Raw genomic sequence first — 13,989 nt, forward strand, 5'->3', positions numbered from 1 at the left:
AAGAGAGACACAGTCAGCAACCAGTACATGCCAATTACACAAAAACACAACACAAAACATGCCCCATAACAACATACACCTCTACAAACAGAAAATCTGTGCTCCATGCTTCGTACCCATATATAACATCAACCCTGTGACGGGTCATTCACAGTCAATGCAGTAAGTCAGCCGCTGGTGGGTGCGTGGCAAATGGAACACCAATGTGTCACAATTCACACAACATGCAATGTTCCCTGGGTAAGCAGACAGACCCATATGGCAAGCCATGACTACAGATCAAGTTGCGTACCACCATGAGCAAAACAAAGTTGCCAGTGCATTTATTATGAAGTACGTGGAATAGACATGCACTGCACCCGAGTATGTCCCTTGCTGTATGTCCCTGTGAGCTGCCCCTTTCCATGTCTTGGAAGGCTACATGGTTGATACAAGTGCCTCAATGAACCTTGGTGTATCGCAGGGTATGTGCCACTGCCCCCGCATGTGTCCCAGACAACCCTACTATCAACAGCCATCAGTCCACAAACACATCTGAGCTGCATTCTGTGCTTCAACACTAATATTTGTCTAAGCTCACCCTCAGTGCTGTGACTAAGCCTGCACGTGCAACTCGCCTGGTGCAAGCTTTGCTGTCTCGTGGACCCCCTGTGATGCTCACCTTGCCTGGAGTTGCTTGGAACATGTCAGCAGTTCTAGGATGTGGGTCTGCAATCACTGTGGCTCTGCTTGTGCACACATGTGCATGTGGGCACCAACAAACGGGTCAGGAATTAGGTCGTCCAATGGGCCATGTCTGCTGGCAAAGGTGCTCTGATGCCTCATCCCCCTGCAGAAAGTGCATGAAACACATGATTAATGCTTCAAAGTGATCTGTGTGTGTCTCATCAGGCATCTCATTACTTGACCATGTCAGAGAGTCACATCACAAATCACACCATCAGTCCGTCTTTCACCTCCAAAGTGTGGAACACTATCTACAGCATGATTTGCAACAAGCACGTGTACAGGAAAGATATGAAACATAATACACAATGCATAGCAATCAATGTCCACATTAATCATGACACGCCCCATCTAGCAAAAGCTGAACAGTGGACAATTACACCTAAATCATCCCCACTAGGGGTGTCAACACAAGTCAAAAAGCACCAGACATGCCACAGATATGACAGTCCAAAGCCCTTGTGTAAAATTCTGTTACACCGAACCATCCTTGCGAGCCCATGGATAAGGGAGGCAGGAGTGGCATATGTGAGTCAAGGAACCCAAGCAGCAAACACATACACAAGACAACCATGAAGGGCCCAGCTGGAACAGACAGTGGATGCCTTCAAAAACCACAAGGCACCGCACTGTCACATGTAAGCACAATAGACTACAAATTTTAAACTAACTCAACTATTAACTAATTACACTAACTAAGGAAAACCTACATTACCTATTTAAACTAACTATCAAACAGAAACTTAACTAACTAAACTAAAAGAAAAATCAAAAATGGCCACATACGACCCGGGGGGGAGGGGAGGCACCCAGGAGGGGGGAGGTACAGGGTGCTGCTCAACATCCACATGCGATGATGCTGAGCCAAAAAAAAATACCTCCATGGGCTCAACGCCTTCACAGCACGACCTATGTGGGAGATAGATGGTCGTCCGAGTCTGGCTCATCCTGGAAAGGAGGACGTGGCACAGTAGCCTGGCCACGCCTAGCCGCAGCTTGCCCCTCGTCGGCAGCAAGTCTGCCGGACAGGTGAGCCTGGTTCTGTGTGGCGATGTTACATAGGTCTGCATGCAGGACCTCACGAGATACACGTGCTTCCTCTTGCAAGGTAGCACGTGTAACACGGAGTTCCTCCTGCAAGGCCTGGCTGGACAACCGCTGCACCTCCCGGCAAGCCTGTAGCTCAGCCGAGATGGTGCGCTCAAGCTGTGCAAACCTCTCCTCTGCCTGCTGCCTCTGGGACATCATAAGGACACCCAGAGTGGATCTGAGGGAGGCATACTCCTCCCTCAGGGCATCCATGTGCACCTCTGCGTGAGCAGCAATTGCTTGACGCAGAGACGACATTTCAGCCTGGCGTGCCCTGTCTGAGGCCGCCATGCCCAGCCTGAGTGAGCGGGCCGTGGACCGTGCCGCCTGCTGCTGGAGAAGCACCTGCCTAGCAGGGGGGAGCACAGATCGGGCCACACGCTCCATGCTGTCAGCGATGTTCTCCATTGCTGCCCCCTGCCGTTCTGAATTGGCAGTCATGTCTTGCTCCCACTCAGTATACAGCGGTTGCGCGCGGCGACCGCGTTGCCGGGCTTGACCCCTGCGGGACCCAAGGACCGGGGGTCCTCGCTGTGTTGGCACCGCCTGCGGCTGCACGACTACATGCCCCCGTCGACGTGATGTCCCAGGCACATCAGTGACTGGTGTGGAGGGTGACCCTGCGTCCCGATCCACCACGGGCGGAGGAACCAAGACTGTCTGATCCCTCAGTGCAGGGGTCGCAGACAGAGGAGTGTCCACATCAGAATCACTCACCCCTGACACATGGACTTGATGGTCATCCAACTCAACATGGACGTCAGAGTCGTCATCAAGGCTGGACTCATAGGCAGCCAGAGACAGGATGGACTGCAGCACTTGGGGGTTTTCGTGGCCTACCACCCCACGACCCCCACTAGTGCCGGGTTGATGTGGTCTTACCAACCCTGTGTCTGGCATGACAACACCATCCTCTGCATCCATTGCGTCATCACCTGAAAAATAGAGAGGAAAAGGTCAGTACACATGTCATAAGCACACAACACACACACACACACACCGACAGCAAAGGCATCTGGCAGACATGTGACACACAACATATGACCTTGCATGCATGCTGGGTCTACTTAGAATAGCTTCTGTGATCAGACCTGTTGAAAGGTGGCAGTTTGCATGGAAGTGGGTCTATGCAGTGCAGAAAATGTGTACGCCACTCACTACCTACATGTACAAGCACTCCATGGTGTGTGCCAGGAAATGTGAAGGCAGTGCAATGTCAAAATCAGACATCACGTGCATTGTGTATTCAATGTGTACCATGTCTAGCAGGCAAGCACCCCTCCACCCCAGTACCAAAGCAGGGATGCCTAGCATGGTATCAAAAGGCTGACCATACACCTGTGTATTGACAAGCAGTGTTGACTGGCATCAACAGCTTAATGTGATTTCAATTACAACACTGCAAATGATGCTGGGACAGTGGGCAGGACACATGATGGAAGATCCGGAGGCCGGCCACGTGTGTAGAAGACACGACAGGAGTTGGACAGAGTCATTGGCCATTGAACAGGCTGAGGCCTGTGAGCCACACAGATTGTCAGAGCCTAAACATGTGTGCAACGCAGGACTGAGCCACAGTTGACATGGGGAGGCCGATAATATGGCAGGCAATGTATGTAACCAAGGACTCATATTACAGTGATCATCCAGTCAAGGACACATAGGGGCATGTGTGCAATGCACATGGAGCATGAATGGGCACTCATGTCCCTGCGGGACATCTGACCCATGCACAGTACAAGTGGGATGCCCTGCATCGAGTACTAAGGCTGTACCACACGGCATATGTCTGGCAGTTTCTAAGCTGGAAGTTAGCATCTACACAGGACACATGAACATGAAACTACACATTGGCAAGAATGTAGCAGACCAGTGCAAAGGTGGAACTGGGGTGCAGAGTGGCGGAGGAGGGGCAAGGGAGCATGGCCACATGGAGTCCCGCATGCAGGCAGAGGAGACATGCATGACGGTGGCATTGCATTACTTACACATCAGAACCATGTACAGGTCACATGTAGCAGCAATCATGCACAACACATCCCACAAGTGAAACACACACGTCCTCAACAACTACGCATCAACACTCACTGGACTGGGCATCAAAGTCCAGCATCTCTCCCACACCTTCGACCAATTCTGGTGGTATGAACTCCGCAACGAGAGCCTCATGCGGAATGAGTTCTTCCTCCTCTGGTGCAGGCCCACCGTCAGTCACCAGAGTCAAGTTGTAATTTGAGGCACGCTTGGCCTTAGTGCTGCGCTTGATGTCATTCCAGCGCTTTTTGCACTCCTGCGCCGTGCGCACCTCATGGCCGAATGAACTGACATGTTCCGCCACATGCTTCCAGTGGGTGTCACGTTGGGCAGCCGTAGTCTGACTATTGGCACCCACTAGCATGTCACGGCTGTGTCCCCGCACGTAGTCCACGAGGAAGTCCAGTTCCTGCTTACAGAAAGGCTTCTTCCTCGACGTGCAGGAGGTCGTGGCTGTGTGTGGGGTCCCAGCCTGTGCTGCAGATGCAACCTTCCTCCTCTTGGACTGTGGCGCAGACCCTGGCTGGCTAATGCCGCCCTGACCAGTATGGCCAGTGGGTTGGGTGGATTGAGCCGAGGGAGTGGCAGGTGGAGGGATGACCAAAGGCCTGACTTGTGTCAGTGGCAGCTGGGTGCCCACTAATGGACCCTGCGCAGCAACATCAGCTGTGGCAGGGTCATTGACCGCAACGGTCCTGGTTGGCAGACTCACAACCGGGGTGCTGTTGGGTGCATCTGCCCCTGCACTTGCCAACACCCGGCTGTTCGGGGCAGCAGATGACATGACTGCCCCAGGGACACGTGTCTTGGTCTGAGCAGCCCGGCCTGCCCCAATGGTTTCCCCCCTGGCCTGTTGGAGATCTACCAAGGGCTCTTCAAGTGCCAACGCAGCCTGCGCTGGCAGACCCTGAGCCTGGGTGGCGGTGTCCACAACTGCACCTGCAGCTACCGCTACCCTTGGGCCCGTGGCAGTCGATGAAACGGACTGCCGGGTCATACGGGTGCCAGTGCCAGATGCAGGAGCTGCATCCCCCTGAACCACAGGGGGTGGTGGCATGGCTGCACCAACACATGGCACAACATTGTGCTCAAGTGGCGCACCCCTGCCTCTTCCCCCTCTGTGGCTGCCCTGGACACCCTGGAGTCCCCCTACTCCCTGGTCACCACGGCCACGTCCCCGACCACGCCCGCCACGAGGAGGACGCCCAGCTGAGGCGCCCCTCACCTTTGGTAGCCTCCCTACCATGGCACAGATGTTATAGTGCTGGCACAGATGGAGTGGTGCCAATGGGAGGTGTACAGCACAATTGACCTGGGCAATTGGGGTGAAGGGGGTGGGAAGCAAGATGTTAACAGCCCCCCTGCACCTGCAAGGCTGTATGTGACCCCGGTGATGTGTTGACGGGTCACGCAACGCTCAGGCACCCCAAAACTGCAGTAAAACCGTGCACGCAACCCTGCAGCCTACGTGCGTGGATTAAACCTCCCGCAGTACGCGGTGGCACCCAGTACCACGTATAACGCGTACGCGTGGGACACGCAGGCTACGATGACATCGAAAATGGGTGCGATACACAGGGGCACCCGCAGTGGGAAAAGGAGCGTTTGCGACTCACCGTCTGACTAGCGCGATGCAGAAAAACACGCGTAGCCAATACCCCCACCAAAAGAAGAGATACGTCCTTGAGAGCTGTGAAGTAGATGGCGCGCGAAACAACTGGAAGCAGCAACACACGTCGGTCTCCACGAAAGGCACGTACAGCGAACTGCTGGGCCCGCTCACCTTTAACCCGTGCTGAGGGAAAGGCATGCGCGCGTCAAGTCACATGCGGACGTGCACTTTTTCACGTTTGATTACGCGCATTACACGCGGACGTGCAGTTTTTCACGCGCGCACGCTTATGCATGGGCCCTTTCCTCCTATTACACGCGGACGTGCAGTTTTTCACGCGCGCTTACGCGCATTACACGCAGCGTGCAGATTTTTCACGTGCCTAATCACTCCGTATGAAGCTGCCCACGCGAAAACGCACGGAAGACCACGCTCCTGCCCAGAAGGACACTTCACTGGCCCCCAGTGCCCCAATCAGCCTCCCACATGCCATCTGCTGCTGCCTGCCTGCCTGCCTGCTGCCACCGTGCCCTGCCATTTGGTGCCTGCACATCAGCCATCTGCAGGGGTCCAGTTGCTGTGTCCACCCCTGCTGGTACAGAAGAGTCCCGACTCAAATGACATCGCTCCACAGCCCAGCCCCAGGACCCAGTTGGTCACCCACTCCTGCCCCTGGGGTTGCCATGTGGAGCACATCCACATCTGACACCATTTGCAACCCCCGGCCAGAGGGGCAGAGGGGCAGAGGGGCACCAGCTTCACTGCCACCGAAGTTGGTGTCCTGGTGGAGCAAGTCCTGGGGCAGTATGATGCCCTCTTCGGATCGTCCCGCGCCAAGAGGGAAGGACGGGAGAGGACGCGGAGGGGGTGGCAACCCGCACCATCCAGAAGGTCAAGAAGCGCTGGGAGGACTTGAGGTCAAGGACCCTCATGAAGGCCCGGCGCCTTGTGGAGGGGGGCCGGGGCCGCATGAGTTCCATCCAGTTGAGGGTCCTGGAACGCATACACCCAGCGCTCCACGCCCAGGTCCTTGAGAGGGAGACCCGTCTGGAGTTGAGCGGTAGGTGGCCAAGCATTGCTGTGTGAGACAGGGCATGTTGCAGTGTGCTGGTTGTCTGATACCTGCCTGTATGTGTGACATAGGCCATGTACGCATGTATGTGTGCAGGGACATCATGGTAATGCATGTGCGACCTGTAATGTGTGAACCGCATGGTTGTTGCATGTGTTTGAATGTGACATGGGGAGCCCTGTGCAGATTGCACACATGACAGCATGGAAGTCTCTGTTCCTGGATATGGGTGGGGGCCTGGTGGAGGCTGCCCCTGGTGGCTGGGGGGTGGGGGTGGTGGGAGACATGTGTGGGTGCCAGGTGGAGGGTGCCCCTGGATGCTAGGGGGTGGGGGTGCAGGGGGACATGTGTGGGGGCCTGGTGGAGGGTGCCCCTGGTGGCTGGGGGGGTGGGGGTGCTTGGAGACATGGGTGGGGGCCTGGTGGAGGCTGCCCCTGGTGGCTGGGGGGTGGGGGTGGTGGGAGACATGGGTGGGGGCCTGGTGGAGGCTGCCCCTGGTGGCTGAGGGGGTGGGGGTGCTGGGAGACATGAGTCGGACATGTGTGGGGGCCTGGTGGAGGCTGCCCCTGGTGGCTGGGGGGTGGTGGTGCTGGGAGACATGTGTGGGGGCCTGGTGGAGGCTGCCCCTGGTGGCTGGGGGGTGGTGGTGCTGGGAGACATGGGTGGGGGCCTGGTGGAGGCTGCCCCTGGTGGCTGGGGGGTGGGGGTGCTGGGAGACATGGGTGGGGGCCTGGTGGAGGCTGCCCCTGGTGGCTGGGGGGGTGGGGGTGCTGGGAGACATGAGTCGGACATGGGTGGGGGCCTGGTGGAGGCTGCCCCTGGTGGCTGGGGGGTGGGTGTGCTGGGAGACATGGGTGGGGGCCTGGTGGAGGGTGCCCCTGGTGGCTGGGGGGGTGGGGGTGCTGGGAGACATGAGTCGGACATGGGTGGGGGCCTGGTGGAGGCTGCCCCTGGTGGCTGGGGGGTGGTGGTGCTGTGAGACATGTGTGGGGGCCTGGTGGAGGCTGCCCCTGGTGGCTGGGGGGTGGGGGTGCTGGGAGACATGAGTCGGACATGGGTGGGGGCCTGGTGGAGGCTGCCCCTGGTGGCTGGGGGGTGGGGGTGGTGGGAGACATGGGTGGGGGCCTGGTGGAGGCTGCCCCTGGTGGCTGGGGGGGTGGGGGTGCTGGGAGACATGAGTCGGACATGGGTGGGGGCCTGGTGGAGGCTGCCCCTGGTGGCTGGGGGGTGGTGGTGCTGTGAGACATGTGTGGGGGCCTGGTGGAGGCTGCCCCTGGTGGCTGGGGGGTGGGGGTGCTGGGAGACATGAGTCGGACATGGGTGGGGGCCTGGTGGAGGCTGCCCCTGGTGGCTGGGGGGTGGGGGTGGTGGGAGACATGGGTGGGGGCCTGGTGGAGGCTGCCCCTGGTGGCTGGGGGGGTGGGGGTGCTGGGAGACATGAGTCGGACATGTGTGGGGGCCTGGTGGAGGCTGCCCCTGGTGGCTGGGGGGTGGTGGTGCTGGGAGACATGTGTGGGGGCCTGGTGGAGGCTGCCCCTGGTGGCTGGGGGGTGGTGGTGCTGGGAGACATGGCTGGGGGCCTGGTGGAGGCTGCCCCTGGTGGCTGGGGGGTGGGGGTGCTGGGAGACATGGGTGGGGGCCTGGTGGAGGCTGCCCCTGGTGGCTGGGGGGGTGGGGGTGCTGGGAGACATGAGTCGGACATGGGTGGGGGCCTGGTGGAGGCTGCCCCTGGTGGCTGGGGGGTGGGTGTGCTGGGAGACATGGGTGGGGGCCTGGTGGAGGGTGCCCCTGGTGGCTGGGGGGGTGGGGGTGCTGGGAGACATGAGTCGGACATGGGTGGGGGCCTGGTGGAGGCTGCCCCTGGTGGCTGGGGGGTGGTGGTGCTGTGAGACATGTGTGGGGGCCTGGTGGAGGCTGCCCCTGGTGGCTGGGGGGTGGGGGTGCTGGGAGACATGAGTCGGACATGGGTGGGGGCCTGGTGGAGGCTGCCCCTGGTGGCTGGGGGGTGGGGGTGCTGGGAGACATGTGTGGGGGCCTGGTGGAGGGTGCCCCTGGTGGCTGGGGGGGTGGGGGTGCTGGGAGACATGAGTGGGGGCCTGGTGGAGGGTGCCCCTGGTGGCTGGGGGGGTGGGGGTGCTGGGAGACATGGGTGGGGGCCTGGTGGAGGGTGCCCCTGGTGGCTGGGGGGTGGGGGTGCTGGGAGACATGGGTGGGGGCCTGGTGGAGGGTGCCCCACAGTGCTGGGGGGTGGGGGTGCAAGGGGACATGTGGCTTGGCTGGGGGGCATGGCCATGGTGGATAGGCTGCCTGTGGGACATGACATGGGGTGCAGGGTAGTCCCCTGTGGTGTGGGATGCCTGCAGAGGTCGTGGAGGGGGTAGAGGGGAGACCTGGGAGGACCCACACTGCCAATTCACGTCTTGAACTTCCCGCACACCCACCACCTGCGCACCCCTGAAATCCACGTACCCAGGCCAATCGCGTGTAGACTTTCTCGCGCACCCCTGAAATCCACGTACCTAGGCCAATCGCATGTAGACTTTCTTGCGCACCCCTGAAATCCACGTACCCAGGCCAATCGCGTGTAGACTTTCTCGCGCACCCCTGAAATCCACGTACCCAGGCCAATCGCGTGTAGACTTTCTCGCGCACCCCTGAAATCCACGTACCCAGGCCAATCGCGTGTAGTCTTTCTCGCGCACCCCTGAAATCCACGTACCCAGGCCAATCGCGTGTAGACTTTCTCGCGCACCCCTGAAATCCACGTACCCAGGCCAATCGCGTGTAGACTTTCTCGCGCACCCCTGAAATCCACGTACCCAGGCCAATCGCGTGTAGTCTTTCTCGCGCACCCCTGGAATCCACGTACCCAGGCCAATCGCGTGTAGACTTTCTCGCGCACCCCTGAAATCCACGTACCCAGGCCAATCGCGTGTAGAATTTCTCGCGCACCCCTGAAATCCACGTACCCAGGCCAATCGCGTGTAGTCTTTCTCGCGCACCCCTGGAATCCACGTACCCAGGCCAATCGCGTGTAGACTTTCTCGCGCACCCCTGAAATCCACGTACCCAGGCCAATCGCGTGTAGACTTTCTCGCGCACCCCTGAAATCCACGTACCCAGGCCAATCGCGTGTAGACTTTCTCGCGCACCCCTGTAATCCACGTACCCAGGCCAATCGCGTGTAGTCTTTCTCGCGCACCCCTGAAATCCACGTACCCAGGCCAATCGCGTGTAGACTTTCTCGCGCACCCCTGTAATACACGTACCCAGCCCAGTCGCGTATGGAAACACCCGCACCCCCCTGGAATGCACGCTCCCAGCTCTGCGTTTGCTGCTGCCCTTTGCGCTCGGTTGGGGATTTTGATGGCTTTTCCCTGCGCGAGAGGCGTTCTTGGAGGCGTAACTGGCGGTGCTGCAGGGTCGCTGCGCAACTGTGCGCCACGGCTGGTTTTGGTGGCTGGAATCCATGAATACGCTGTGCGCGGAAATGGATTTTAGCGCACACGGCTGGCGCAGGGATTCGCACGCGCACACTGTGCGCCAGCCGCGTGCGCCACTTGTGCGCTGAATTCTATGAATCGGCCCCTATGAGTTATCAAAGCCTGCAATCATGTATACATAACAATACCACTGTCAAAACAGGATAAAATCAGTTTGTGATTGATGAATGTCTTTGAGTGATGGGTTGCAAGTATTTTAAAATATAGAGTGGCTGTGCCCACTGGCCATGACCAAAGGCCATGGCTCGTGGTTTTTTAGTGTTTGGCCGTGGCTACAACCTTTGGCTGTGCCCACTATATATTCTAACATATAAATGGGCCACTAGCCATGGCCTTTGACCTTCAGCAGTTTGTACATCTTTTGCCCATGTCCACTGTATATTTTAAAATAATAAAATGTCATAAGCGATGGACTTCAGACATGCCCACTGTGCATTACACAACACTAATCATCCCATATCCATGGCCTTCGGCAGTGCCCACTGTATAACATATACACTAACTAGCCAATAGCCATGGTCTTCAACAAAACACTAGCCAGTGGCAACAACATTTTGCTACGCCGACTGTATATTCTACCATATTAATGGTCACAGATAACAGCTTTCAACATTCCCACTGTATATTTTAAAACAGTGATGGGCTACTAAGCATGTCTTTTAACCATGCACATTGGTATTTTTGAACACTAATCGACCACTAGCTATGGCCTTTGATGCTGGCCAGTGACCCCAGCCTTTGTCATGGCCGAGTCTGCAGCCTACATTGTTATTAAGGTAATCAAAGTTTTCATGGACTAAACATGATGCTATGTCTAATTCCATTATTGATGTTATTAGTTATATACAATGTAATCAGAGTTGTCACCAGTGATGGCATTAGTGATGCGATTTGTAATGTTATCAGTTATGTAATCTGTGATGTCATCATTGTGGTCATAGGCTGTGCAACAGGGGGTGTGAAGTTGTGATGTGGCATTAGGTGAATTTCAGGGGTTTTGTTTCGTTAAGTTCTCACCTTAACGTCCTCTGCAACTAAAGTTTTTTCTTTGCGAAACGCGTTGTACGAGGCAAATCTGTTTCTACTGATGCCTAAATAAAACTGGATATAAGAAATACACATGTTGTTGTGTGATGGGCTGACTTGAAGGAATTCTAGGAACTGGCATATGGCTGTAACTTGACGAGTGCCGTCTCACTTTGGAAGAAGTGCGATAATATGTTCACAATTCTGCCTTGCGTGCAAAAGATTCAAGCTGCACTCTCCCCAGCAATTTAGCAAACCAAACCAATTTGGAAAAATGAAGCCGGGTCCACACCTCTGTAATCCAAAATATCTTTCTTTATTCTTTAGACCAGGGAAAAATCGTAATGGCACCAAACATGGAAATCCATTAAAATGTACAAAAGACCAAAGTGCATAGGTCCTCCCAAGTGTAGCAATTTATCTTGCTGAGACGTTCACCCGTTCCACGGCCAACTCACTGCTTGCTCACAACAATTTGTCTCATTGTCAAACACCCCTTTAAAAGCATGGAGGAAAGGCAAAAGAGAAAGTTAAGGTGCAAAAATAGTAAAAGGACTAGTTTGCCCTAGTTGCTGCAAAACCCAAATTGCATTTCGGCTATCTTAGCCTAGTATGCCTTTGCATTATGAGTATAGTTGGTTAGTTGCCAAACGTTTTGGGAATGTGTCATACATTACCTTTCTATAAATCGGATGTCTGCCAAATTGTAATGCCCACCATGTGGCGTGCCTTTTGGAAATGTGTAATCGATTCTGCATTTGAATTCCAATTTGCCCTGGCACTCTCTTGACAGTTAATCAATGGTATGGCATACTTCATGCAAGTGTCAATGCACCTTACTGGGAAAAGGGGGAGGGATGGGGGGGAACTAAGCCTCATGTTATTTTTTTCTTTTTACTAAGTTTGTTAGATATATCATGCAATTTACGTGAGTTCATTAAATGCTACAATTCTTCTTGCATGATGTGCCCATGCTCCTTGAACGGTTCATGTTTTTATACCAGTGATGTGTACTTTTGCTTTTAATGCATTAGGCCGTTTATTAAACCACTTAAGATGATCCTAGAATGATCTTACATATGCCCATAAAGTGCCTAGTTCCAGTATATAGTAATCTGAGAGCATTTCACATGGAGACCCTTAGTAAGGGTGCTTGGTGCTCTGGCAACATACTTAGTTAAGTCTGAGGTGCCAGATGCAGTAGCAGCATATTCAAAAGGGAATAAAGTGCATAGTGCGGATGATAGTTGACATCGTCATCTTGAAGCTATCTCAAATACTGTAGTATAACAACATACTTAAGTGTTAAAGGTGGCTGGTGCAATGGCAGCATATTCAATAGGGCATAAAGTGCATAGTGCAGAACATGCTAGGCATTATCATCTTGAAACCATCACAAATACTTGCATGAAGTGCCTCATTAAAGTGCTTAGTGCTCTAGCAGCATATTCAATAGATACAAGGTGTCAAATACAATAGCAGCATATTCAATAAAAAAAACTATAAAGTGCATAGTGCAGGTCATAGTTGTCAAGGTTTCTACTGTGACTTTGTCTACGAATCCATCATGCACCACATTTCCTATGTACAACACAGTTTCTCAATTTTGTGCTCACATTACCGCAGCACCAGTCAACATGACCACCGGTCAAAATGCATAGATTTTGCAACAATATTTTGTGTCACCTTATTCCACCTCTCCCCCATGAGAATTTTGTTCAATTTTCTTCTTTAACAAAAGAGCAATAGAAACAATCACCTATATACTACTTAAAATCTCAATTAAAACATTGCAGGAAATTGTACAATTACGATTAACCATAGTCACAAATTCTCCATGCAGACATTTCTACGGGGTACAGGAAAACATCCGACGTACAGTGGGGAAACTTAACTTCCAGTATTCCACAGATGACAATGATTGTTCCTATCCACTTTTCCTCACAGTTAGCTATCTTTGGGGGAACCATTGGTGTTTTCTTGCACCCCAAAAAAGTATACAACTCTTTGTTGATGTTATGTGTGTTAGGTTGTTTGCTTTCAAAGTCGAGAATGCAGCGGGTTTCTTTTTGTCTTAACAGTTTCTCCTTATCTCCTCCCCTCGGGCCCATTTCTATTTTGTGTATCCCGAAGAATCTATAACTGTCTATGTTGTTTTTATGACATTCAGAGAAGTGTTTCGCCATTGGGTAATTTGCATCGTTGTGAAGAATAGCACACACGTGCTGTTGTATGCAAATTTTCAAGTTACTCTTTGTGTTGCCAATATACCATTTCTGGCAAGCACAGGTGAGGGCATATACCACGTGATCAGTTTTGCATGTGATCCATTGTGAAATCACAACTGTGTGTCCTGTCACCGGGTGTGTGAAAGTTCCAAAGTTAGTCGCATATTTGCAAATATTACACCGTATACATTTGTGCAACCCCTTCTTTTTCATAGTCAACCAGTTTATTTGTGTCTTTTCTTTTTCTTTGGCCATGAAAGTCTGGACCAGAATGTCTTTGAAAGATCTATTTCTCCTAAAACATATTTGGGGATGGCTTTTAAGGTTATTAGCCAGGTCAGGATCTGCTAATAGAATGTTCCAATGTTTTTGTAGAATGTGTCTGATTGTGTTTGCTTGTCTGTCAAACGTGAGGATAAACCGTATGATGTTTCTTTCTCCCTCTAATTCCTCTTTCTTAAGACAGCTAGTCAGTAGGGTCTGTCTCTCTAGTTGACTTGCTTTCAGAAAGGCCCTATCACTGACTCTTTTGGGATACATCTGTCGCTGGAAACCTGCGGCTGTGATCTTGCTCTCTTGATCATATGATTCTAAGGTGGTGTTGTTCCTTCTTAGTCTCACAAATTCACCATAGGGGACACTACAAATAAAACTTTTTGGGTGTCCGCTGAGTGCCTGTAGTGGTGTATTGGAGCCGAT

The sequence above is a fragment of the Ambystoma mexicanum genome, chromosome 7p (assembly GCF_040938575.1).
Source record: "Ambystoma mexicanum isolate Mex_15411 chromosome 7p, UKY_AmexF1_1, whole genome shotgun sequence".
NCBI lineage: Eukaryota > Metazoa > Chordata > Amphibia > Caudata > Ambystomatidae > Ambystoma > Ambystoma mexicanum.